General features: G+C 49.2%; 1 long non-coding RNA gene across 3 annotated transcripts in view; it reads left to right on the top strand.

Annotated features, from left to right (window-relative positions):
* LOC133226068 (uncharacterized) overlaps positions 1 to 26,722 on the top strand; it is a 77,380-nt gene that overhangs the window by 31,177 nt on the left and 19,481 nt on the right. Inside the window, exons 1-5 of one of the 3 annotated variants that reach the window (XR_009729392.1) lie at positions 2,471 to 2,629; positions 7,921 to 9,032; positions 11,073 to 11,211; positions 15,841 to 16,346; positions 21,347 to 21,494. This is a non-coding gene — a long non-coding RNA (uncharacterized LOC133226068). Of the gene's footprint in view, positions 1 to 2,470; positions 2,630 to 7,920; positions 9,033 to 11,072; positions 11,212 to 15,840; positions 16,347 to 21,346; positions 21,495 to 26,722 lie in introns of those variants that run through there. The other 2 variants (XR_009729394.1, XR_009729393.1) reach the window with 2 other exon arrangements.

Genomic DNA, 26,722 nt, shown 5'->3' with positions numbered 1-26,722 from the left:
TCTTGAATCAGTCCCCTGCAGGGGCTCTTGCAGTGAGCTGGGTAGCCAGGAAGTGGGGAGCAAGGCTGCACTCAGGTGATGTGATGGGCAAGAGGGAGCCTCCACACTTATTTGTGAGATGTTTCTCTTAAGTTCTTTTCATGCACGTGCAGCTGAGTCCGTCCACCTCTGTTCATCCAGTCTGCAGCCTTGTGTGTGTGGAATCAGGGGAGGTTAACATTAGAAAGGACATTGTCTGCACTTGAGACCTTGTGCTAGAGTCAATTGAATCTTCTCCCTGTGGAAAATGCCTTTTTGAGCAAAACAGAAAGTTTGGAAAGCTAAGTTTTCATTTATATCTATGTCCCATGTGTTGTTCCCTGTTCCCCCCCATCCCATCCCCCCCCCCCTCCCCCCCAATACTGAAATAGTGTCTTAGTAGCAGGGGAAAAGGAATATCCCCCTTCTTGGGAAACTTAATATAGTTCTCTCCCTTTTGAACATGATGGGGAGGAGCAGAGTTTGCCTTAGCTCACAGCCATGTAGAGAAAGGATTTCTTTCATCTGCCAGCAGGGTCTAGAGGAGCTGTGGCTGTGACACTCTGTCAGTCCTAGTTCCACCCTCCTGCCATGGGCAAGGACACCTTTCACTAGAGCAGGTTGCTCCAAGCCCCTGTGTCCAACCTGGCCTTGAACACTGCCAGGGATGGGGCAGCCACAGCTTCTCTGGGCTGGGAATCAAAATGGGAGTTTCATCTCCATGGGGAGGAGGAACAGCAGTCACTGCTCAAGTAAGGTCAGACTCTGCTGTGTCTGAGAGGCAAGGACTGAAAGACCAGAGCAGTTGAAGGGAACATGAGCTGGGTCCCACTGTCATTGTCCACAGCAAGAAGGTGCCTTCATCCTCAGCCAAAGACAGCTCTCTTCCCTGCCCGTGGGCCTCATGGTGTTGAAAGCTTCCCGATGCTGGTTGCAGAACATGAGGCACATCTGCTCTGCTTTCTTGGGCGGGTGCATCAAAGCAGGAGCTGTACTTGTGTGCACATGGGATAAATCAGTGCATGCAATTAAGTGCCCAGTGGTTCCTCCAGCAAAGGGCTCAGCTTTCTCCCTGCCTCCCTCTGCTGTGGTGGTGCTCTGCATGCGAATGCCATGGATGTGGAGGGGAAAGTGTGTTTCTCTAGGATGCCTTTCCTTTGCTGCCACAGAGCAGCAGCTTCTCACATGTGTTTGATGAGGGGATTCAATCTGTCAGGCAGAGAACAAAGTTAACCTAAAAGGGAGCTTGGCAGGGAGGCAGACCACATTGCATTAAAAGTCAGCTGGAGAAAACCGTCCAGGATTAGACACACATTTTGCACATCAGCTTATTGTGTTATTAAGCCTGCTTGAAGCCAAAGTGCAGGCAAACACCTCTCAGCCATGGAGGGGAGGGATGATGCTGTAAAATACCCAGAGCTGGAGTCTGCACCTCTGTTAACACCTCGAGAACAGAGTTACTTGGAGGCTGTGTCAGCTCTGGTACTTGACCCTCACTGGAAAGGTTAAGGGGGTTAGACTAGTTATCAACAGTTAAGGGGGTTACACCAGATGACATTTGAAGGTTCCTTTATACCCAAACTATCTTATGATTCTATGATTCAAGTTACCGGGTTGGAAGCAACCATGCTTGAAATCTAGATGGGAACATCTTTTAGCTGGACCTTGGGTTACAAGGCCAGCATCAGCACGATGAAGTTGATAGGAATTGCTGGGGAGTCTTCCTGCATTCCTTCCATCCTGCCAGCCAAAGTAGCAGAGGAGGCCCTCAGTGCCATGGGTTAGTGGTGGACTTGGCAGTTCTGGGGTAAAGGTTGGACTTGATGAGCTAAATGTCTTTTCCAACCCAGCTGGTTCTATGATTCTAAGATTCTTCCACTCCCAGTGCCTGACACAGGAGGAACATACCATAATGAACACCTGACAGGGAACCACCAGCCCTTTTACTGTATTAAAACCCTGTCTATTAACAGTACCTGCCACTTCACCTTCTGGCTATGCAGAGAAAGGGAAACTACAATAGAAGGTGAACTCACTAAAGAATGATGTTAATACTGAGAGAGAAAAGGAAAATTACTCATTCACTGAAGCCTAAGGGCAAACTGAGTAACTTATGCAGCTCAGACGGCTCTCTCTAATGGCTGTCTCTAAAAGAAATCTTCTGAACTCCCATTCTCCTTTTCAATCCAGTGTTTCTTCTATGCTGATGGACTTATTTCCTGGAAATCTGTGAGCAAATGCAGTCTTCATGGTGTTGTGTATCCAGGGCAATTGTGTCAAGAAAGCGCTTTACCTATACTTGCTGGGGTGGGGTAGGTGCCTTATCACCAGCCTTGAATGAGGCTGGAGTAACAAGTGAAAATGCTGTTGTTCTGACCTGTCTGTGTCACTCCCAAGGAGCCATAGTTGTTATCTGTGACTCTCACTTCAGGTTTGGGGTTTTTGCTTTGTTACTAAAGCTCTCCTCAAAACCTTGAAGGTTTGCATAGGAGAGCAGGCGAGAAGTGTGATTCCCTGGCCCCACTGCCTTGTTCTTGAGCTGGACAGCAAGTTGTGCTGGTGCTTCACGCACAGACTGGCTTTGGGCAAAGAGCTGGGATGACTTGAACAGGTTTGAGATGCCGCAAGTATCTTAGGGAGCTCGGACATTCCAAGTAGCGTTCTTTGTAATGGAGCTGGATGGTGTCATTTTGTCCTGGGTGTGAGGAAACACATTTGGTTCAATGTAAAGAAAGGGTTAGGAGCAAGCTTATCCTCTCTGAAGGTGACTTCAGCTTCTATAACTATAGAGCTCCTGCCTCATTCTTCCATCAAAGCCCATTTGCTTGATGGCCAAGCCTGCAGGGGATATGGCAGCAGATAGTCCCATAAGTGTGCTGAAAAATGAAGGTTATTACATTAGAAGGTCTCAGCTACATCTCAGTTTTGTGGAAGATTCCTGTTTTGAGGGGGGAAAGAAAAGCAACTTGGTATCCCTTCTATTGTGCGGAGGAGATAAAGGTTGAGTGATCCCAGGGAAAAGAAGAGGCTTGTGGGAGCCCAGGAAAGAGCAGTCTGAAAAAAAACAAACATCTATTTTTTACACTGGAAATGGTCTCCTTGGGAGAGTAATTGTGTATAATTATGTGTATGTGTGGTTACGTAGTGAGAGTCAGGGCTGGACTGGGAGTTTGGGCTGATGTATCACATCTACATGGTATCCTATTGACAGTTACTCCTTGCAGAACACTTGTACTATCCTGGTTATAGATTGGCAGGAGGCAAGAGAGAGCTAAATCATGGTGTCTGAAAGCTCATAGTGAAAAGCAATAGGTTTCTGATGCAGAGAGTGACACAGACTGTTTGGATTTGGGACACAGCTGATCCCTTGTGGTACAAGATGGCATCTTTTAACTGTCACAGCAGCTACATAGTCATGAAATACCTGCAGTATGAAGTTGCATGCTCTCAGCTAGTGTAAATCAGCGTGGATTTCTCCAGGGCTGTGATTACTGATATAACAGCTTAGATCCTGGCTTATGGCTAGTGTGCTGATTGTATGTGTACAAGAAAGCATGTTCTGCATTAATATAGGACCCCCTCTGCAGGGTTCTTGTGCTGCTGAAAAACAGCCTGTGAGCTGTCTGGGTGAGGTGTGTTCCTCACCCAGCTCATAGGATGCTGTTGGCTGTGCCCCTTGCACAGTCCAAGTTGGTGTCTGCTACCATTTAGTCCTGGTCCCTCATCCTCCTCTGAGCTGCAGGCTGGAGAAGTTGAGCCAAGTGGGTTGCTCTTGTGACCGTGGTAAGAAAATGTGAATTGAAGACCAGGAGGAAGTGGTGCCTCTTTATACTGAAACCCCTTTCTTTCATTGCCTGCTTTCAGAAAACCCCAACCTTGCAGCCTGTGCTCTGTTCATCCCAGACTGGTTTGTATTGTAAGGGACCTTAAATTTCATCCAGTTCCAACCCCTTGACAGGGGCAGGGACACCTTCCACTAGAGCAGGTTGCTCCAAGCCCCTGTGTCCAACCTGGCCTTGAACACTGCCAGGGATGGGGTTGATCAGCCCAAGCCCCCTCCTGCCTCACCCCATCCCTGCCCACATTTCCCTCGCCCTGCGGAGAAGTGACTACACAGTAAATCTATTAAGATATTAATGCTGATGACTGGAGCCCAGAAAAAGGTCATTTGTCTGCAGAGTTAAATCAATACATTGCTGAATCACTTTGCAAACTGAATTGTCTGGTTGCTGCACAGCCTTCACTGCTGGGCCAGCTCAAGCCTTACTGATGCTAATGGAGCAGGCAGAACCAGTCTACAGCTGGCCATACCTGGGGGACACCACACCAAGAGGAGAAGCAAGGAGAGCCCCAATGTCATGGTTTGTCCCAGAAGCTGCATAACAGCCAATCCCTTCTCCTCACCCTTCAGTGGAAAAGGTGACCCTTTCCTCCCCAGTGGCTTCCCACAGCCCCTCTGGGGCCATACAAGGGGTCCTCCCCATCTTGGCCCTATTACTTTGTCCCCTGGAACATGTTCTGACCCATAGGTGCTGCTGCATGTGTGTTCAGTTCTCGGCAGGGCTGAGCCTGGTGCAGGCTCCTCCTGGTACACGGCGTATTTCATTATCTACAGGCTTTCAAGTTAACTTCTGGGCAGCCCCACAATGATGGGTCATCAGTTTTTTAGCCCACAGGTATTTCCAGACTCTTATCTCCTTTAATCATGACTTGGCTGAGCAAGCCCTACTGAGCTCTCTGAATCCCTCCACATAAATCAATCCCTCAAGACCCTGGCTGTGTGTTGTTAATCAGCTTTGAGCTTGCTTGGGTTTGTCAGCCTTTCTGGGAATGGCCTGCCATGAGCTCAATGAAATCCAGATGCAATTACCAGGGTCCTACAGAGAAGAAGGATTACTTCCCCACTGCACAGGCTGGGATCTGTCTCCGCACAACCGCGTTGGCCTTCTGTTTGCCTGCTGTATTGCCTCGCTGTGTGACAGATCCAGGCTAATCTATTAAGGAGTCATGCTTCATGTGGAGCAGAAGGAACATTCCAAGGTGGCTCAAAGGGAAGGAGGGTTCTAGCTTGTACACCTGAGCAGCAGAAGGCAGGCAGGCAGCAGGGGTGGCCCTGATGGACATTGCTGCTTGAATGTCTCATTGTGCAAGATTTGGGGCTGCATTTCTGCATCTGGTTCATGTGGGTGCTGCATATGGATCATAGGAAGTCAAAAAGTTGTTTGGATGAGTGCAGTGCAGGTGTATGCTTTTGGGTGAGGTGTAAGCAACAGGAACCTGGAATAATAACTTGTGTCATGGTGATCTAGCAAGCCAAGGGCTGATGTTGTCAAAACTGGACCAAGACCTAAGCTTGCCTGTAGGGAGCTGCCATGAATGCAAGGCAGACACAACCCTTCAAACAAGAGATGGGTGTAGGAATGTGCCTGTATGCTGCATATAATTCATTTTTTAATGCTACTTGCAGTCCAGAGGAGCTGCAGAACCATCAGGAGCAGGACTCAGTGCTGCTCCTTGCTGGGGGTAGCTGTCATGCTGTCACTCTGTGAGCCCCCAGCACTGATGTGTGTGCAGCAGATGCCCTCAGCTCTGCTCCTTCTCTTGTGGCCTCTGTCAAGGTTTGACTTGTGGAGATGGTAGAAGAGAAGGATCAATCCTCCCTGCAAGATGCGAAAAGGAGGGAGCACCTGGGCACATAAATAACATCCAGGGATACCACAAAGGACAGGTCATAGTGGCTGGCACAGGATAAATGAGGGACCTTGATGAGAGAAGGGCAAGGTGTGCCAGATACCAGCTGAGAAGGGCAGAGGGTAAGAAAGAGTTTGACAGGAGCAAAGATACAGTTTTAAGGTAGCTTCTAAGGCATAAAAGGGGAAGCAGCCATGTTGCTTCCAGCATGTTGAACCAGTGCTGCCTGCACAGAGGCAGTGTGATCTGCTCTTGAGAGCCAGCCAGCAACCCTGATACATCTGGGTCATAGGATCACAGAATGGTTTGGGTTGGAAGGGACCTTAAAGCTAACCCAGTTCCAACCCCTGCCATGGGCAGGGACACCTTCCACTAGAGCAGGTTGCTCCGAGCCCCTGTGTCCAACCTGGCCTTGAACACTGCCAGGGATGGGGCAGCCACAGCTTCTCTGGGCACCCTGTGCCAGCGCCTCAGCACCCTCACAGGGAAGAGCTTCTGCCTAAGAGCTCATCTCAGTCTCCCCTGTTCTGGCAGGTTAAAGCCATTCCCCTTGTCCTGTCACCTCCTTCAGGTACAGAAACGCTTCTCTAAGATGTCCCTGGAGCCTTCTCTTCTCCAGGCTGACCCAGCCCAGCTCTCTCAGCCTGGCTCCAGAGCAGAGCTGCTCCAGCCCTCACAGCATCTCCATGGCCTCCTCTGGGTCCATAGTAAGTCTATTATCTTGCTGAAACAGCACCTCTACTATGTCCTATGTGTAACCAAACCCAATAACTCTCTGCCATGTGCTTGGGTGAGGATACCCGGGAAAAGGATCACACCAGCATCTCTAAAGCCTCTGCATCAGCAGGGATACCTAAGAGAAGATGCAAAAAAAGGAAGCAGGTAATGCAGCTATTGAGGTGAGGGAGGAATACATATATTGAAGAAATGCAATAGTCCAAGGCAAAAGTCCTCATAAATGACTGTTTGGAGTGGTTATTAAGGAAGCAGATGGAGTGTAACAGCCTCTGTGACTCTGCTGTCAGCCATGGTTGAGCTTCACTGTGCATGTGAACCAGGAGCAAAAGATTTGGCGCTCAGAAAATAGCTCTGTCCTGATGGATTTAAGCAGTGCGTTGAGTGTGAGGGAGCAGACTTGCAGAGTGAAGCAGAGTTCCAGGTTACAGCAGCATGGTTGATCAGACGTAACTTGTGTGTTGAACTCGGCTAAACTGCACTTCTGGCAATGAAGCCACGAGACCCCCAGACTATGCAGATGCTTTTCCTCTCTCTTGGAGAAAGGCAACATAACTAAAACTTCCTAATTCATTTCACTGGCTCCCATGAACAGTTATCAGTGGTGCAAAGGGCTGTTAAAACTTTATCTCTGATCTAAGGCTTGTGGAAGTGAATATGAGCCTTTTTGTTCCCTTCAGCAGGCTGTGAGTCTGGCCATTGAGATTAGAGCATGAATTTAGCATCTGGAGCCACGCATCTTCTCAGCATGCCAACTAGATTTTGTAACTATAACCACTCATTTCCCTCTGTCGTGTTTCACCCAACTATGTATACTCTATGTATACCCCTCCATTCCTGTTTCCTGACATAATCTCTCCCTCTTTCAAGTATCCCCACTGTTCTGGTGCATCAGGAGTTTCATTTCTCTGATTAGTGAGTTTGCTTTCATCTGCCCCTTGTAAGAAGCCTAACTGCCCATCTGAATTCCCTGCACTAAACCCATACCTGCAGCCCTGCTGCAGTCACTTTACAACTCAGTTCAGCCAAAACCCTCAAGGAACAGTTTGTTCAGGATAAGTTCAGCAGTTTTGTTATCCAGCTGCTGAAAATTCAAGTGACTCCTGCTCCTGAGGAAGCTGGGCCTCCATAGGGAGGGTGGCAGAGACGCATCCTGCCCCCTCCTGCTCATGAGCACACACTGGAGGTGAGCAATGGACAGGGCAAGGAACCTGCTGAGTGCTTCACAAGCTGTGACTTATTCACTGTGAATGTGCTCTAGTGGAAGGTGTCCCTGCCCGTGGCGGAGGTTTTAACTGGATGACCTTTAAGGTCCCTTCCAACACAAACCAGGCTGGTATTCTATGAATCCCTTTAAACTGGACCTAAAAATGTGAGTTGGGAAGGGTTGTGGGGGGGATATTGGTTTTAAAGAAAGACTGCCTTATGTCACTGTGTTTCCAAGCACAAGATAATCCTTTTCTTTGCTGGTCTTAGGAAGTCCCTCGGCTCCCTTCTGCTTTTGAATGAGCCTGATATCTAAATCTCAATGAGGAAGTCATTTGCCTGCTGCAGGAGGTCTCCCTTTGGAAGATGCAGTTCATAGGCATAAGCCAGCTGCCTCCTCACCTTCTAGGGCATCCCCTGCCTTCCCAGAGCTCAGAAGTGCTGCAGAACTGTTTCCCTTGCAGGTATGGCCATGCTCTCAGACAGATGCTGTCAGCATGAGTCTCTTTGCTGTCTCTTCTGATTAGGCAGCTCAGGACAGGAGCTGGATGCAGACAGCCACTTGCAGGAGCAGAGGAGAGCAGAGCTGAGCTAGCTCACAGCTGCTTCCAGGGCTGCAGTTCCCTGGGATGGCCTTGCAGCCCTGGCCATACAGCTTGATGGGTGTCATCAAGCTATAGCTTGTGAACAAGCAACCCCACACCTACCATGGGGGACCAGCGCAGCTCCAGACACCAAGACTCTTAAAGTTTTGCCTCTTGTAAAGCATCCTAAGAAACCATCCAGCTTCAGGTTCTACAAGTGGGTGCAAATCTAATTCCTCAAAGTCGTAACTGTGTATCCAGTATGGTCAGTGGCCAAGGGTCAAAGGTTCCATAATGGCTTTCACAGCTGTGAAATCCCAATGCAAGGCAAACCAAAGTCAGGTTACTTATCTAAATAGTTACCTAATGCTGTGTCTTCCTGTATCTGCATCACAGGGTATTAACTAATACGCATTAGGTCTCTACCAGGCAGGCTGTACCCATGTAGGTTGGTTATTGATACCACCAGGGAAAAGCCCTTTTGTCAGAACCTCACACCTCCCTCATTGCCCAAACAAAGCCTGTGCTCAGGGGAACACAAACCCACCCTTTCCTGGGATTACTTGTAGCTTCTTTCTTCAATTCTTTCTGTGTTTTTCATTCCTGAGCTGTAACACAGGCAAGAAAGGAACCCACACTTGGATCCCTGGAGGCAGGCAAGCTATTGTCCTTAAAACAAAGGAACTTTTCCTTGGAAGTACCAGCAACAATGCAAAGTGCCCAAGAGCCTTTACTTCATCCTGGACCAGGCTTCCTGATGGTTTCCAGGATGCTTGTCTGGTCTGACAGCTCGGAAATGTAAGTTTCTAGCTCTTACTGATTCCCCATAGGAGTGGTTACTGGAAGGGGAACCTCTGCTCATGTACTGTGTGATCTAGGAACAGAAACACACGGTAAGTTCAGGTTAAATACAAGGAAATTCTTCCCTGTGAGGGTGGGGAGGCACTGGCACAGGGTTCCCAGAGAGGTGATAAATGCTCCACCCCTGGCAGTGTCCAAGGCCAGGCTGGACAGAGCCTGGGGTGACATGGTCTAATGGAAGGTGTCCCTGCCCATGGCAGGGTGTTGGAACTGGATGATCTTAAGGTCCTTTCCAACCCAAACCATTCTATGTTTCTGTGATTTATTTCTCTCTCTGGTGCAGACATCAGCCCCTGCCTGTACCTCAGAATGACCCATGGGGAAAACATGCTTAGACATAACATGCAGTTGTCTCATCCATGCTGCACTGCCACCAGAGGAAGAGCTCAGCCTCAGAGCTGCTTGAAGCTTCTTGGCATGGTCCAGAGTCGGAACTGGAAATGGATGCAGATGCTACCGCTCCTGCTCACATTATCCCAACAATCCCAAACCGAAGAGAGCTTTTTGTTTTTCCTAGGAGGTACTGGCAATCCTCCAAGCACAGGGGGACCAGATGGAACAGCAACACAGCTAAAATTAGTGGGGAGAAGGGGAGCGAAGTATCTGTTAAGGAGCTGGCTTGAAACTGAGATCATGTAAAGCAGCTGTTGCTTTGAGAACCAGGGTTTTTGTTGATGCTAGAACAGGATAGTGTGGGGCTGATGTAAAAGAAACAGCCGTGGAGATGTGTTCAGACTGTGTTTTGAAAGGTTGGCAAGTCAAATCTAGAGACAGTAAGAAGTGCATGGGGGGTGTCTGTCAATAGTGCACCAGCTCACTGCCTGGCCTCCTCACAGATGCTCTTTTGGGCCTGGTTGTGGGGGCTCAGAGAGGCAGCACCTTCACCTCTGATGTCCCCAGGATTCTTAATTCCTCCTGATGAGTCTTCCACAAGGTGCTACTGGAGCCTACTCTGCTGTGTATCAGTTCCCCGTGATGCAGATACAGGAAGACACAGCATTAGCTAACCATTTATATAAGTGATCTGACGTCGGTTTGCCTTGCATTGGGATTTCACAGCTGTGAAAGCCATTATAGAATCTTTGACCCATGACCATTGACCACATTGGATACACGGTTCTCGCTTTGAGGAATTAGATTTGCACCTGCTTGTAGAACCTGAAGCTGGATGGTTTTCTAGGATGCTGTACAAGAAAGTGTGAGAGGCAAAACTTTAATGGCCTCTTGTCACATGAATAAATCACTGAGGTTCTAGTACCAAAAGTACAGATTGAATTTCATGATAGCCACCTGAATTGATATTCCCTGATCTCTTCCACAGATCTGTTGGCAAGACCTAGCTCCTTGTTCCAAAAGCTGCTGTTAAAGGGACATTTTATAGGGGGTTGGAACTGGCTGAGCTTTAAGGTACCTCCCAAACCAAACCAGTCTGGGATTCTGGGATTCTATGACACAGTTACCTATTTCATTGCCCCAGATGAGTTGAGCAGCCCACAGTGGACATTGCCTTGCCCAGTCCATCTCATTGTCCCACTGAGATGAGCAGGAGGAGCTCTGCCTCACATTTTCCAGTCAGGTATTTGCTTCTGTGGATTGCTATGGAGATGGAGGTCAGCATGACAGGAATTGCACAAACAACATGAGACAGGCTGTGTCCTGGGGGACTTAGTATAAACTCAGCATGTGTGCTCTCTTGAAAGGCATCCTGGGCACAGAATTCCCATTAACACCATCAAATGGTGCTCCTGTTCAGTGCTTTGAAAACTGAGCTCGCTCTTAGGAGCTGTTTTGAGAGGGGGAGGGAAAAAAAATCAGGGACAGAGCAGGATTGGAGCGTAGAGAGAACTATTCCTTCAGTGAGGACAGGAACCCAAGTGGTCTGAGGTCAGTGGTATTTTCTGAATGAATTTGTGCCTCAGCCCCTTTTGCACACGAGTTTATTTTCCTTTCTGTAATGTGCTGGTGTGTTTTATGCAGGACTGTCTACATGGATATGAGGAACATGCAAGAAACTTCAGGTTCAAGGTGACTTCTCATCTCAGTACTGGGGACTTGGGCTTTGAGCAGACCTAAAGGATGTTGGGTGGACATAACAGCCCAGAAAATCCTCCATATAGTGAGTAAAGCTATAGCTCACAAGCACAATGTGCGCCTTATGTAATGATGCTGTGATGGCCATTGGCACAGAAACGTGGATTTATGTGTAGGAATTTGGTCTCCTTGGTGACAAAACCAACCAATGGAAAACACACAGAAGAAAGAAGCTAAAACTGTCCACAGAGCTTTCTTTTCCCTGCTTTTCAGAAAACAGGGACACCTTCCACTAGAGCAGGTTGCTCCAAGCCCTTGTGTCCAACCTGGCCTTGGACACTGCCAGGGATGGGACAGCCACAGCTTCTCTGGGCACCCTGTGCCAGCGCCTCACAGGGAAGAGCTTCTTCCTTATGTCTAACCTGAACTTGCCCTGTTTCAGTTTAACCCATTACCCTTTGTCCTGCAGCTACTGTCCCTGATGAAGAGTCTCTCTTTGCATCCTTGTAGCCCCTTCAGACACTGGAAGCTGCTCTGAGGTCTCCACACAGCTTCTCTTCTCCAGACTGAACAGCCCCAATGTTCTCAGCCTGTCTCCATACAGGAGCTGCTCCAGCCCCTGCTCATCCTCGTGGCTTCCTCTGGACTTGCTCCAACAGCTCCACGTCCTCCTTATATTGAGAATAGGATAGATAAGATAGCAGAAATCATAACCTTTCCAGCATGGTGCAGCTCTCTAGGGTCAAGCTGGAGCTGGCTTTGGGCAGTTACAGCAGCAGGTGGATGGCCAAACTGTGGTTTAACTGAATGGTGGTGCTCCCTTACCAACACAGACTTTCATGATTGGCAGTCTGACATTTGCACCCTGGTTGGGAGCATCTTGTAGTGAATGTTTGGGGCTCATGGTGCTGCTGGTTGGAGATAAAGGGTTTGAGAGCAAGGGGAAGTTTTCACTGCCTGCTAGGAGCAAGCACTCCAACAATGGTGTGTTGTGGTTCTCCTTGGTTTTGATGCTCTTAGTTGAGAGTCAGGACTACTCTGCTCAGTGCTTTCTAGAGGCAGACGCATCTTCATAGCATTGCTGGGCTGAAAGCCACCTCATGCCTGCAATGCAGCGCTGCATCCACAACAAGCTGTCCTGTGAAACACACACCTTGACATGACAAATCAGAACACCTTTTGCTTCAGCTCAACAGGCTGGAAAGGAAGATTTTAGGCTTCTCAGGTGGAAAAGTTCCCACAGAAAATATCAGAGCCCTGTTTTCTTTCCCGTTTCAGAATGTTGTGACCCTCTCTCCCCAAGCTATTCTAGTACTGCCCCAGGATCCTAATTAAGACTGAGCACAGCGGGTCTTGTCATTGTGCGTACACATGGGAAGAATCCAGCCCTTCTCTAGCAAGCTTCTCATCTCCTTTAGTTTAGGCAAATGCAGCCATTGAAACTTCTTTTATTTCAACAGTGCCACAATGGAGGCTTTCATCTCTACCTCGTGTGTGTATTCCAGTGTCATGCCCTCTGCTTTCAAAGCCTTAGGTTTGCCTTTAATTGTGTTGAGAGTCTTTGTCTCTAAGCCTTTCAGAACGGATTTTCTTTCTCCTCTGCCAAAAGCAGCATTTTGTTTCTTTGCTGGCTTTTCTCCTAAAGCTGAAGTGACAGTTCCCTCTTCTCTGGGAGATTTACAAAGCTTATCTTTTAATTTTCAAGAGCCAAACAGCAACGGGGGGGAGTGGGAGGGGAATGAGACGTCACTGTGCCTTTTAAACACTGTCGCTAGGAGAAGGCTTAATGATCTAGGAATACATAAACTGCACACTCTTGGGGCTGCTTCAATTTAGTTGTGCTAAACTGCAGCTCTTGATGGAGCCCTGCCAAAGGATGGAGTTGGGGAGACTGGAGTTAGCACTTTCTCACAAGGCTGGAGGGCAGGGGGATGATGCCTGGGCAGAGCATTCACCCACCACAGGGCTGGACCCCTGAACCTGCGGCAGGTTCCCAGCTTCTGCTCAGTGCTGAGACCATCTCTCTTGTCTGAGGACCAGAAAGAGGGCACAAAGTCCTTGGCAGTGTTCAAGGCCAGGTTGGATGGGGCTTGGAGCAACCTGCTGTAGTGGAAGGTGTCCCTGCCTGTGACAGGGGGTTGGGACTGGATGAGCTTCAGTGTTCCTTCCAGCACAGCCCAGGCTGGGATTCTATGATTCAATGATTTTTGGACGGAGGAATTGAAAATGTTCAGTGCTGGCTGTAGGTCCTGGTGCTGTTCCCAGCAGGGGCTCCTGGCTTGGGTTCTCAGCTGGGGTTCAGTGTGTTCATTAGCAGTGTAAAACCATTCCAGGGTCAGGGCTGTGCTGTGCCTGAGGAGCTGCCCTTCAGCAGGGCACAGAGCCTCAGTGTGCTTTGTCTACCAGGAGTATCAGTGGCAAAAGGCTGTTGGGCAGTTTGCTCCTACAGAAGAAAATAACCTCTGCTCAACTTCAGAGATGACTTGAGTCCACCTTTAAGGATTTTAAATGAGAAAGCTAAGGTGGATCCCATGTTCCTCCTCCTCTAAACTCGGTGCTGTTGTATTGCATCTCATGGGTTGGAGGATTTGCCTCAGCGTTGTGGAGGACAGTCCTATGAGTGCAATTAAATCTCTGTGGGATGAGATGGAACGAAGTGCTCTTCTAAGCTGTAAACTCTTCTGCCTTTGTGTAAACCAGCGCATGACTGTTGTGCAGGAAGCACAGGTCTGGAGAGGAGTTGTCTTTCCACTGAACAATGCAATAAATGGATTAAATGTGGTTGGACTTGATGAGCTTAAAGGTCTTTTCCAACCTGGTTGATTCTATGATTCAGTGTCCTTCCCTGCCTTGGCAGCAGCCCTTCAAGCCTGAGCCACCATGCACAGAATGTTTCATTCTTAACCCTGCAGCATCTTGTAATGAAACTGCTTCATCTGAGGCTGTGACCGCCTCCAGAGCACGCTGTGGGGCTGCGTGAGCCCAGTACACATCTTCATGCGGGCACAGTGAGTGCCACATTTAACAGGAGCACATTTATCTGGCACCACATGCCCAGCAATCATATGGGAGGCTGAGTCTTCGCAGCCACAGTGTTCCCTGTCCCTCTCCCTGCTTCTCATTTAAGTGCTGTTCCCTTTAGCTTCCTTCTGCACTGAAAAGGAAAACACGAAGAAGTCTCGCAGCCAGAACATGGGTTGTGTGCTTTGTTCCTTCACTTCCTGGTCCTCAGCCCCAATGATAAAAGACTGGTGGAGCAGAGTCCCAGCTCCCTCTGAAGGGGATTAACCCTTGAGAGCACTGAACACAGGATCACAGAGGCTTCATGCCATGAGCTGATGGGCATGGCAGAAGGGAAGCAGACGCCTTTCTACGTGCAGCTTGTTTTAACATCATGCATGCTGGGGAATGATTGTCTCTTCAGCAAGGCCTTCCATCCGCTCCTGACTCCATCTAGGCTCTGATAGTGCTGTGAGCAGCATGATGTGAATCCTCAGGCAAACCCCTGAATGTTGTAACCTCATTTGGTAAATGACTGAAAATGGGCTTCCCAGAAGATGCCTTTCACTTGGGTTACTAAATAAACAGGAGAGCAGCCTCCTGTCTAGCTGAGCTGGCAGCTTATGGAGGGATCCAAGTGAAGCCAACACCATCAGCCTGCCGTCAGGTTTCCAGCCTCCTTGCTCCTCCTTTGGTGTATGTCTGGGAGCTCTGCTCTATGCAGGGGGGGAGCAGGAACCAGAGGGACAGGCACTGCTGAGGGTGCTGCTTGGCCTTGGATGGGCACAATATGGACCAGACCCTGCAGGATGTATTTGCTGCCCACTGTCCAGGAGACCACTGCAGGCACAAGGCAGAGCTCATGGAGAGTGAATGACAGACTCACTTCCATATCCTCCAGTGAGAGGCTCCTCATGTCAGGAGCAGAGGGGAGCTGCCTTCAGGCAGGGGAGGCAAGAGCCGGGAAGTTCAAGGCACAAGCTAGGAGATGGCTGTGGGTTGGAAGGGTTTTGACGGTGATGACAGACCAGATGAGGGTGCTAGCAAGCCATAGGATGCCCAATACTCCTGCCAGATCCTTAATAGGATTTATTTAGGTGACTTCAACTCTTTATTACACTTCTTCCCTTTCCAAGTAAGAAGCATGGAGGAGCTATATGTCAAACCTTGTGCTGGCTCTCTGGCTCTACACGGGTGTTACTGCTGAGCTTGGTGTGTTCACACTTATTGGGGTAGCAAATTACTCTCATGCCTCCAGGATGTCTCATCCTCCCAACCAGTGCCTTGTGCAGTACAATATCCCCTCTGTCCTGAAAAGGCTTCAGTTTTCAATCGCAAAATAGACATTGCAACAAAATTCCCCTTTATTTTCCTCCTTTTTTTATCTTTTTTTCTTCATCAGGGCCTGTAGGGAACAGGACAAGGGGGAATGGCTTTAACCTGCCACAGGGGAAATTGAGATGTTCAGGTTGGACAAGGCCTTGGGTGGTATGGTTTAGTGAAAGGTGTCCCTGCCCATGGCAGGGGGTTTGGAACTTGATGATCTTAAGGTCCTTTCCAACCCTAACTATTCTATGATATTTTGGCTTGGAGCAACCTGCTCTAGTGGAAGGTGTCCCTGCCTGTGGCAGGGGGTTGGAACTGGATGAACTTTATGGTCCCCTCAACCCAACCCCTCTGGTGATTCTATGATTCTGTGCTGCTTTCATTTCAGGCAGAGGAAACTCATTTTGAAACCTCAAGAGCTGCTGTGAAATGGGATCGTCATCCTCCAGGGAGCTCTGGTGCCTCCATGCCTTAAGCAATCGTGACTAACTCTCACACCAGCCTGGCACGTGAGTTAAGCAGTGCCACTTGGGAATACCGGGAAGTTCACCAACAGCCTCATTTAGCAGTGAAAGCTGGGTTTGCAACTCTGTGATGACTCCGTGGCGGGTTTAGAGCTCAGGCATGTGAGTCTCAAATCAGACAGCAACGTCAAGCAAATAACACTCCCACTAAGGCTTGCTTTAGTTCTTCTCATCTTGCTATGCACGAGTACCTTTTACTTCTTTTTATTTTATTATTACTATTTTAGGTTTCCTTTTCCTCACACCCTGACTCATTTTGCATTTTTCTTCCATTCCCGTGCGCACAAAGGGCAGCACAAGACCAGCCGATCCTTTAGTCTTCTCCAGCGGCTGTTCCAGACCCAGATATTGAGCCTATCTGAGAAATCTGGTAAGGATTGATGGGCCTGGAGCACAAGTGTGATGGGGAATGGCTGAGGGACTTGCGGGCTTAGTCTGGAGAAGAGAAGGCTCAGGGGGGACCTGATTGCTCCCTACAACTGCCTGACAGGAGGATGGAGCCAGGAGGGGCTGGGCTCTGCTCCCAAGGGACAAGGGATGGGACAAGAGGGAACGGCCTCAAGCTGCACCAGGGCAGGTTTAGATGGAGCTGAGGAACAATTCCTTCCCCAGAGGGTGCTCAGGCATTGGAACAGGCTGAACAGGGCAGGGCTGGAGTCACCGTCCCTGCAAGTGTTCACACACCATGGAGACGAGGCCTCAGTGCCATGGGTTAGTGGTGGCCTTGGCAGTGCTGGGAATGGTTGGACTGGATGAGCTTAAAGGGCTTTTCCAACCTGGTTGATTTGGTGATTCTGTGGTTCTCTCCACAATCATCTTTTCATACTTTTAGTGGGCTCCAGTGAGCTTGAAGCACCCCCAGCCCTCCAGACCCCCTTTCTGTCATGAGGAGGAGAAGCAAGCTTTCACCAAGAGTTAGGGCAAACAGGCAGTGTGGTACATCCAAACCCAGCACTCCTCCTGCCAACCAGCTGACCAGACAGAACATTGCATGTGAAGCCAAGCAGCTTGTGCTCACTCAGGCTTCCAGCTTGTGGAACTATAAAAACCTCAGCGAGAGTGAAAGGATCAAAACCCTTCCGCTGCTGTCATTCATATGCTCTTTGATATGCTTGGCTTCCCAGTGTATTTGCTCTCTGGGCTCCCAATGGAGACTGCAGAGACCAAAGCAGCCTGACAGGCTGCTTCCCAGGTAGGGAACTATTTAATTTCAGGGTAACTGAAAGCTACCAGTCCTTTTTCCTTGCCTTTTCCTGCTTCGTAGCCATAGACAGCAGAGGAGAGCCTAGAGGAAGCCTTCAGGCACGTCGCATGTGTGGGTTTTTGCAGGGGGACACAGGCTCAAATGGGAGCATAAGGAATGAGATGTCACTTTTGGGAGCAGGCATCCTGAAAGGCTGGTTTTTGCAGGAGGTGCATTTGCTGAGCTGTTTGGCATCCCCTGGCGCTGGGAGCAGCACACCCTGTTCAAAGAGGGAGGTGTGTGACCACTAAAAAGTGCCTGTTGTGCTGGGAATTGACATGTTGCCACGGATTTGATGGAGCAGCATCAGGTGGTGAAGGAAAAAAGGACGGGAATTAAAGGGGGAGTTATCTTCTCTCCTGTTTCTTTTAAGAGGGGAAGGATTATTCTTCGGTTTTAATACTTATTGTCAGTCAGCTTGATAGAAAAGCAGCACCTTAGCAATAGCCTGTAAGTTATTCTACCAGATAGGACTCTTTTTGCCTTCTGTCTCCCTTTCTTTCACTTTTGCAGAGCAGCAAAGCTCCTTCTTAATTCTACCCTCGTGTTTTGTCACTGTGGGTATGGCCAATGTCAGCAAGGACCCTATAACTTCATCTGCCAACTGAGCTCTGGCCATTATTCAGGAACACAGTGTGATGCTCCCTGTCCCAGGTTGAGGCCTAGCCTCAGCTGCCACGGTTGCCATAGGCTTTTTACCCCAAAATGCAAGGTATGGAATCACCTTTTAGATACGACCTGGAGAGCTACAGCTGGGATCCACAGTCTTGTTTGAATGTCAGCCTGCATCTCATCAAGGCAGATCAGAAAGCATCAGGCTGGCTTATGAGGGCAGCACCCCTCCCTTGCCATAATCCATGCTCCTTATCCATGCATATGAATGCAAAGAGGAAATGTTATTTCTATGGTGACGCATCCTTGAAAGAATCTAATCTGGATTTATTCAGGTCGTAAAACTGATTTAGCACTGTGGTACCTAGACAGTAGGATAAATACAACCTTCTATTTATAACACTGCCAATCTGGCACCACTCATAAGCACTAAAAATACAACTTTTTTACAAAGCAAGTGGAATTAATGGGTGCTCTTTTTTCATTGTCTCTGAGCCAGTCCCTGATCCTAGGGCATGGTGTCTGGCAGACGTTCTGCACGACATGACTGGAATGCCACCTCTTTGGAGGGCCGGGTGCTGTGATAGCAGCAACTCCTTTCCCTTCAGGTACTCTGACTGTGTGTAACCCCTCTACAAGTCTGGGACAGGAGTTATGAGTCCTGATAATCAAATGACACAAGCAAAGCCCAGGAAAAAGGCAACTTGCTCTGCTGGAGCTGCCTAGCACATGCCTCTGGTCCAACTGTATGAAGCACATCCTCCTCTCCAGCTAAGCTTGTATGAGCTTGCAGGAGCATTATGAGGGTGAATGCTGCTGGAGGCAGTGTGCGAACAGCTGAGCTGGTGCTAAAGCTGCTGCTCTTCTCTCCCCTCTCTGCCAGGTCCAGCCTGTGTTATCACCATGGGCACCAGGGCTTGGCTGCCAGCACTGGAGGGGATGCGTCAGACACAGAGGCAGAGCCTGGGCTGACCCAGCTGCACAGCAGAGCCAAAGAACCCCAGTCTGGTCAGGCTTGTGCAATCCACCATGTGGTAATCAAGGGCTGGCTGCCCTAGGACAGTGGACCTGGATTAACTTGTCAAGTGATCTGTTTAAGCTGCGAGTGAACCCACAGTGGATCTTCTTTCCTAGGACTGAAGTGAGCCTCACCTGCTAACTATAGTGAGTTTAATACCAAACATGAGTTTTTTTATATTAAATCTTAGTACTGTTTAACTCAGCCATTTTATCATTCACGCAGTTGTGTATCATAAGGCAGAATCCTGCTGTTGTGATTTAGCAACTGCTGGCCTTCCCCTCAAATGTTCTTTGGTTTTGCATTTCTTTTCAGAGCAGATCAGGCTCTCCTTTCCCGCAGTTTCCAGCTACTCAGCTCTAAGAACATGGCTGGGTCTAGCTGCTCTTCACATGGTTCTACTGGTTCTGGGGATGGGAAGCACTCAGTGGTGGACTCTGGCCAGGTCCTGGCACACAGGGCAATCCCCAAGCACCAGAATCTCACTGACTTGCATTCAAAAGGAGTGTTTCTTGCTCCAAAAAGGGATGTCTTCTCATGTCATCATTTCTTCCCACAGGAAACCTTTATGGCAGAGCTGGCATGGTTTGAGTTAAGGTGCAGGCATCAGGCATAGCACTGTGTGATGTGGAAGCAACAGACATCAATGTTCCCCAAAATTCAGTCAGGTTTGTTGGCTTTTTGGTTTGGCTTTTTTCTACCTGTAACTTCCCTCAGGACTGACAGAAAAATCATTCCCAAATGGTATACAACAAGAGTACTCTTAAGCATCATGGGGTCCAAGACATGAGAAGCAGATGGCCCCAAATGCTGCTTTACAGAACAGCTTATCCAGGAGCCTAGGGCTTGGAGGGTACCAGCAGCAACATACCTGCCTGATGGCTCTTTGGAAGGTCACATAGAGCCAGGACACTATAAATCTGAGGTGTAGCAGGTTGAAAGGGATCTGAAAAACATTCCTAAGCTTTCCAGTGATTGTCACTGTGACACTGTGGCTTCTGCCCTAGGAGCTACCCTAACCTCAAGCCCTCAATACGTCCCATTAGCGGTGAGGTGCTGAGCCCTGCTTCAGCCCAAGGTCTAGGATCCTCAGGGACACCAGATGAACCTAAATATCGAGGGAGTTAATGCAGACAGAGGTGAGGTCAGGAATACATGAGGTGAGATGAAGGCAGCACTCTGCAGCCACCCAGGAATGGAGCTGCCTGCAGTAGTTCCAAGTGCAGGGACTGGGACAGTGCTTGCCAGGCAGGCAGGTGGCAGCTTGGTGGCAATTGCACAGTTGGGCAGTCTTGGAGAAGGAAGCCAGAAGGCCAAGTAATTCCAGCACAGTAAGTGCAGTTAAGCACTGCCATATGGCTTCTTTTGCAGAGGAAGAAGCACACAGGGAGTGAGCCATCCCACTGCTTTTCCTTTAAAATGAACTTTCCAGTTCTTCTGCAAGTACTTGGAAAGACGTGATGGCCTGTGGGGGTCACACGGGTTGGCAGGGTGATTCCAGAGAGCCCTGGAAAAGTGAGCCAGAGGGAACGCAGGAATTCCCCAAGGATACTAGCTACTACTTTCCTCTGTCCCAAATACATCCGGGAGGAGGCTGGTGTTAAGAGGGCAAGGCATTTCTAATGGTAGAGACCCTGATGTGGGTCAGAGAAGAGAGAAGAAAACACTATCAAGAATGGCTTGTAAACCCCTGCCATATCAGATGTGGGGGGAGGAAGAAGTGCTGCTGCTGGCCAAAGAGTGTTTTGATCTGTTAGAAACTATTGCAACTAGAAGGACTATATTTGAACAGTTTTATTTCCTGCAAGGTTCTGGATACAAGCTGGGAGGAGAGCAGGCAGATACTTCCCAGCAAGAGCAGGAGAGAAAACAGGAGGCATTTCCACTTCATTTAGTAAATCCATTGCTTTGTCCCTGGTGTTGCCATTAGTCAGCCTGTCTTAACCCTTGCACTTCCCCTAACCTCTCTGGCATGGGAGAACCAATGTATGGGGCAGAAACCTGGCTTTGCTGACAAGTTTGCTTGGGTCCATCTCTGCAGATCGAGAAGGAAAGGCCTGAGTGAAAACAGGAGCCTGGATAACAGGGGAATACCAGCTTCCAAAGTGATCCATCCTCAGACTCCATTCCTTACCAGAGAGGAGGACAGTGTTTGGGGTAAGCTGTTCTGGAGGAAAAGCATCCTTTGCTGAAGCAGGCTCAGGATGGGAGATGCACCAGTGAGACAGCTGGTGGGTGGGAGGCGGATAAGGAGCAGGGCACAAGTAATGCCTATGTTTGCAGGCTGGCAGTTCTGGGGCTGAATAATGGAATTTGCTTATTTGGAGCAACTGACTTGGCTGGCAGAAGGAGATTTCTTCTCCCCATAGCAGGCCCCTTCCAGAACTAAACCCCAGCGTTGCAAACAGGCCACAGCACTAGCTCGTTGTCTGTTTTCAGTTAAAGTCTCAGCTCTGAAATCATGCAATTGCCTAAGGATCCCTGCTTTCTCTTTCAGAAAGGTCTGTGACCAACCCTGCTGCCTCAAGAAGGATGTCTTAAAACCAGGAAACAGAGAAGAAACAAACAACTTACTGTGGACAATCAAAAACCAACCTCCAACAAGCCACCCTTCTTCTGGGGACATTCAGGATGCTGAAACACAGGTGACCACCCCAGACCACAGCTGCTAGAGCTTTTGAAAGCTGTTATCACTTCACTTGCTGTGAGAGTTAAAAGCTTGTCTCCAGTCCCTTTCCTCCTTCTCATGCCAAAACCCCACCATTCACAGTGGATCATGAATGTTTTATGTGAGCATTGGTGCAGTCTGGCTTGGATTTGCTGGGGGCATCCCTGCTGATGATGAGCTGGTGAAGACCAGCAGCAGCTCCTGGAGAGCTTCCACCACAGCCTATTCTCCTCTGCTAGCATGACTAGTGGGGTTGGGAATTTCATACAACCCCTCCTCATGGAGGACTGTATTAATTACCCACCTTATACAAGCCTTGCTAATAGTTTTTTCTCTTGGCCTGGTATTGCCATGGCAACACATCATTACTTGATTCCTCATGATTGGCCTGCTCTGTGTCTTGGGTTCTGGGCCACATGAATGCCCACCTCTCCAGCTTCTCATCCCCAAGGCTCACTCAAGATGGGGCAGCCACAGCTTCTCTGGGCACCCTGTGCCAGTGCCTCAGCACCCTCACAGGCTTCTGCCCAAGAGCTCATCTCAGTCTCCCCTGTTCTGGCAGGTTAAAGCCATTCCCCTTGGCCTGTCCCTGCAGGCTCTCATCCAAAGCCCCTCTCCAGATTTCCTGTAGCCCCTTTAGGCACTGGAGATGCTCTCAGGTCTCCCTTTAAGAAGCCTTCTCCAGGCTGAACCAGCCCAGCTCTGTCACGCTTGCATGCAGTTTCCAAACACGTATCTCCTCTGCCACTGAGTCTGCCTTTTTCCTCTGATATCCCCATTTCAGAACACATCTGGTGTGGAGCACCCTGTCCTGCAGCACAGGAACAGGGGAAGCACAGCCTCTCATCACTGGCTGCTGGCAGAAAAGCAGAGATAACAGAGGCCCAGGCTGAGAGTGACAGGAACAATGATTAATGCATGGGCAAAGGCTGTGTGAGATCCCAGCTTCAGGCCAAGAAGAAAGACTTGTAAGAAATTACTTACTGAATACTGTGATGAATGGGGAGAAAAAGGCAAAACCAAACCAACAACCTAGAGCAGGGTTCACACCAGGATTTGTGTTGCTAATGGCTTTTAAACTCTCACAGCATAATGAGCATGTACATTTGGCTCAGTTGAGAATCACTTATTCAAATACACACACACACAGGTTGAATACAAACCACTTCACTTATGCCTATCCACACACAGTTTTGCTTCTGCCTTCAGGGTCGTGATGCAGATAGGGCATTGCTCAGCCCTGGCTGGATGTCCTTATTGTAGTTTAGTTCCACAGGCAATAGATGCTCTTCTCTTTAACCCTGTGCCTGGTCCCTGCTGTTGCAGGTTGGTAGTGCCTTGGGCTTGCTGTAGGATGTCTCTTACACACCACCAACCACTTGAGCTGATTCCTCCTTGTCCTCAGCAGCCCTGGTCTCTTAGTGACAATGGTTTACTTTGGCATCTTTCCTGGCTTTGCTGGTTCTCAAATCAAGCTGAGCTGCTGCAGAGACCACTGTGGTACTGCCAATGGACTCAGAGGCTTTGTGTGTCACTGGCTGAGTCATTAGTGGCTATACTAATTATAGAGGAGCACTTGAACTTCACGGGAGGCCTAAGTGGATCTAAATCTGTGGGATTGGAAGGGTTTCTTCCTCTTTTAAACTGTTGTTAATGGCGTTTGGTTAAAGCGGCAGGGGAAGCTGCAATGAATGGTTTGGTAGCTACAACAGGAGGTATCATGATGTCTGTGTGCACACAGAAGGGAGGAGGAAGGGGTGTCAAACCCATCTGGCACACAAGGCTCAGTCCTGCCAATGGCATTCAGCCAAGTTGAGGGCTCCTCCTCAGAGTCAAGTCTCTGTTATGGGGGAAGCGGGGGGGGTTCTCAGCTTGGCTGTGTCCCCCATCACATCTCTGTGAGCTCTGCTCCTAAAAGCAGTGTCAGATTCTGGACTGACAGTCCCAGAGGGATTGCAGCGACTGTCCAAAGAACACCTAAGGAAGTTCTTCCTTGCAAGAGAAGAGACACTTCAGTGCAGTATTCCTCTGAGCTCCAAGTAGGATGCAGAGCCCCAGCTCTTGCCTACACAAGGTTGGGGCAGTTCAGTATCTCTCCGAGCTCCTTATCCCACTGCAACATGCATTTCATAGAGCTAAGTCCTCTGGTAAAGTGTTTTTCCTTGCCCTTTCTGTCCTTTGCTTAGGGAGAGCTTTGCCATCTCTGGCTTGCAAAGAAGACAGAATCAAACCAAACCCAGACCTTTCTTAGTAAAATAGCAGGCAAGGTGCAGAGACCCACCCTGAGAGTGCTCCCTTCTGCCCCTGGGCCCTGTCTGCCATTTGTCATGAAGTACCTGTGATGCAATTCCGACACGACTCCTTTGGATGGGAGCAGATGATGCCAAGCCAGAGGGTAGGCAGCACTGTCACTTGGTGTTGTAATTTGGGCATGCTCATGCCTGCGCTTTGCAGACATGCGATTAATATCACATTAATATCACTGCTCTGCCTCAACTGTTCTTTGCTGGTAGGAGCTGTTTGAAATCCATGTTGCCTTTCTTTATAGCACCTTCTGCAAACAGGATCCTTGCCTACTTCAGTCACAGACCCAGCAAAACCTCCTTGAAAACTCCAGCATGGGAAGTTGGCAGTGGTTTCATTTTCTGCCTTGCTGGGTAGGAGGTAGCAGAGTCTCCCCTCCCAGACCACTTTGGGTGTCCCCAGGGTGACTTTGTTCCCCTTTCACTGGAAGGTTTCCACCCCCTGTTTTGTGCGTGCTCCTCTCATCCTGCACGTACGATGTGGAAACTGAGGCAGAGGTGGGCACAGGGAGCAAGTGGCTACTCCATGTCATCATCCAGGCAGCAGCTCAGAGGAGTACCTTTCCATGATGACATCTGGACTTAGGAGCTTTCCCTTCTGCTGCTGGTGGCCAGGCATCCAAACACATGCTTGAGTGCCTGTCTTGTGAGTAACTGTAGTGAGCAGTGTGATCATAAGAACAGATCTCACAGATGATCTTCTTCCATGGTGGAAATGTTCCACTTATTTTTATCCTCATTTCCTGTCTGTTAGGCAGTTAGTTATTCCTCAGAGGACTTTCTCTAAGTCTCTTTTGGGAAGGAAACTTGGTGGATGCTGCCTGAATGTCCTTGTCCATTTAAAAGAGAACAGTGGGTTCCATTTTCATATCTTGTGAAGAAGTAGTGAAGAAAAGAGACTCTGTGGTTGGGTTTTTTCCCTGACAAGCTGCCAGTAACAGAGCTTTTCTCTCTGGATCTTCTTTATCACAATGCATGTGTAAGCAGCTGTCTTTGCAGAGGAAGCATGAAGAGGAGGCAGTTACACTCCAGCCTGTCCATAGAACCATAGATTCATAGGCTGGTTTGTGTTGGAAGGGGCATTAAAGCTCATCCAGCTCCGACCCCCTGCCACAGGCAGGGACACCTTCCACTAGAGCAGGTTGCTCCAGGCCCCTGTGTCCAACCTGGCCTTGAACACTGCCAGGGATGGGGCAGCCACAGCTTCTCTGGGCACCCTGTGCCAGCACCTCAGCACCCTCACAGGGAACAGCTTCTTCCTTAGAAGGTGCTCCAGCCCCTGATCATCCTCGTGGCCCTCCTCTGGACTTGCTCCATGTGCTTCTTATGCTGAGGACACCAGAACTGCACACTGTGCTGCAAGTGGGATCTCACAAGAGCACAGTTGAGGGGCAGGATCACCTCCCTGAGCTGCTGGTCACACTGCTGAGGATGCAGCCCTGTATATAAATGTCCATGCATGGGCACCTGGGCTTGTTCTGAAGCTCTTGTCCCATGCTGGGCCCATCGTGCTGCATCACATCCCTCTGTTCTCCTGATCCACAGCCTCTTGAATGGATGTTCTTGAGGAAGCTTTTAAAAATGTAAATCCTTTTTGTTGCCATAGCAACCGCTTTTCTGGAAATGAGGAGAAAAACGCACATCCCTGGGAGGTCAGAGCCATGCTGTGAGGTGCTGGGGGTTTGCAGTGGGTGCTGGTAACAGGACTGGAGGTGATAAATGCCTGCGCCAGGTTCCTTGCAGGTCTCAGTGCTTCCCAAGGGGAACAGCTCGGGCTTCATGTGCAAGTAACTCTGGTATCTCTTATCCCTCAGGCTCCTGCCAGCCCAAGCTATGGTTCAATGTAAACCCAAGCTGCAACCAAAAGAGCTCTTCAGAGGAGCCAGCATGACTTGGGAGTTTCCCAACAGGCTCAGGGTGAGTGCAGGGATGCCATGTGAGAACATGGAGCACAGTGCTTGCACCTTCCCTGCTCACCTTCCCTTTGCCACAGGGAGCAGGTTGCATGGTCCCCAGTTCTTCACTTGCAGCTGGGGACTCACTCAGTGCTGGCCATGCTGTACTGGGGAGGAGACATGGCAAAGCTCTTGTTTACTGTTTCTATCATGGCAAAGGAACCTGTCCAACCTCCTCAAGCTATAGGGGCAAGTGTGAACACAAGAAAGTGCTGGCACGAAACCTATTGCAATTCTCCCCTACTTCCAAACCCACAGCTGGTGGATGGGAGAGATCAGCCACGTTAATCCCAAGCACTTTGTGGATACTGGTTTCATGCAAATATATAGGGAAAGTTCAGTTATCCTTTTGAAGAGGCAATGGAAGAGGGTTCTTCCAGAGAGCACAGCCACTGAGACTGTGCTCCCCAGCAGGCATAGTTTGGGGCTGCCAGACTGCATCATGCCTGCCCCTCTTGCAGCCTCATTCAGGGAGCCAAAGATGCTGAGCCTGTAGATTCCCTTCCATACTGGAAAGGATCAGGGAGGGAGGATGTGTTTCAACACTTACAGAAGTCCATGCCAGATGAGGTGGCTGCTTTGTAATACAGAATCTCTGGAGTCTCTGTGTCCTGAAATCAAATGGCCCCTTTGGATCAAGCCCCAGAGAAAGCTGCCAAGGCTGGCAATGAGCTATTGGAATTGCCCTCCTGGATCTTACTACTACCTGTAGTACACTGAGGGGTACAGGAAAACGTCCTTGCCTGCACATTGCTTTAGTGCTTGAATGATTTTGGTTCACTTTCAAAACCCTTATACAAAGCAGAGGAAGTTCCTTTGTCTCTGAGGCACCTCGATTAGTGACTTTGGGGGTTCTATCCCCTTCATCCTGACTCTTCTGAGAAGACATGGTCTTTTCTTAGTGCAGGTTGGTGGAACTTCCTGTAAAGCTAAGGGCATCAAGCCTT

Source organism: Neopsephotus bourkii, unplaced genomic scaffold (genome assembly GCF_033783945.1).
Source record: "Neopsephotus bourkii isolate Nb327-2 ecotype Australia unplaced genomic scaffold, CSIRO-AGI_Nbou_v1 NB_1768, whole genome shotgun sequence".
In the NCBI taxonomy this organism is placed as follows: domain Eukaryota; kingdom Metazoa; phylum Chordata; class Aves; order Psittaciformes; family Psittacidae; genus Neopsephotus; species Neopsephotus bourkii.
This window is presented reverse-complemented; position numbering and strand designations above follow the sequence as displayed.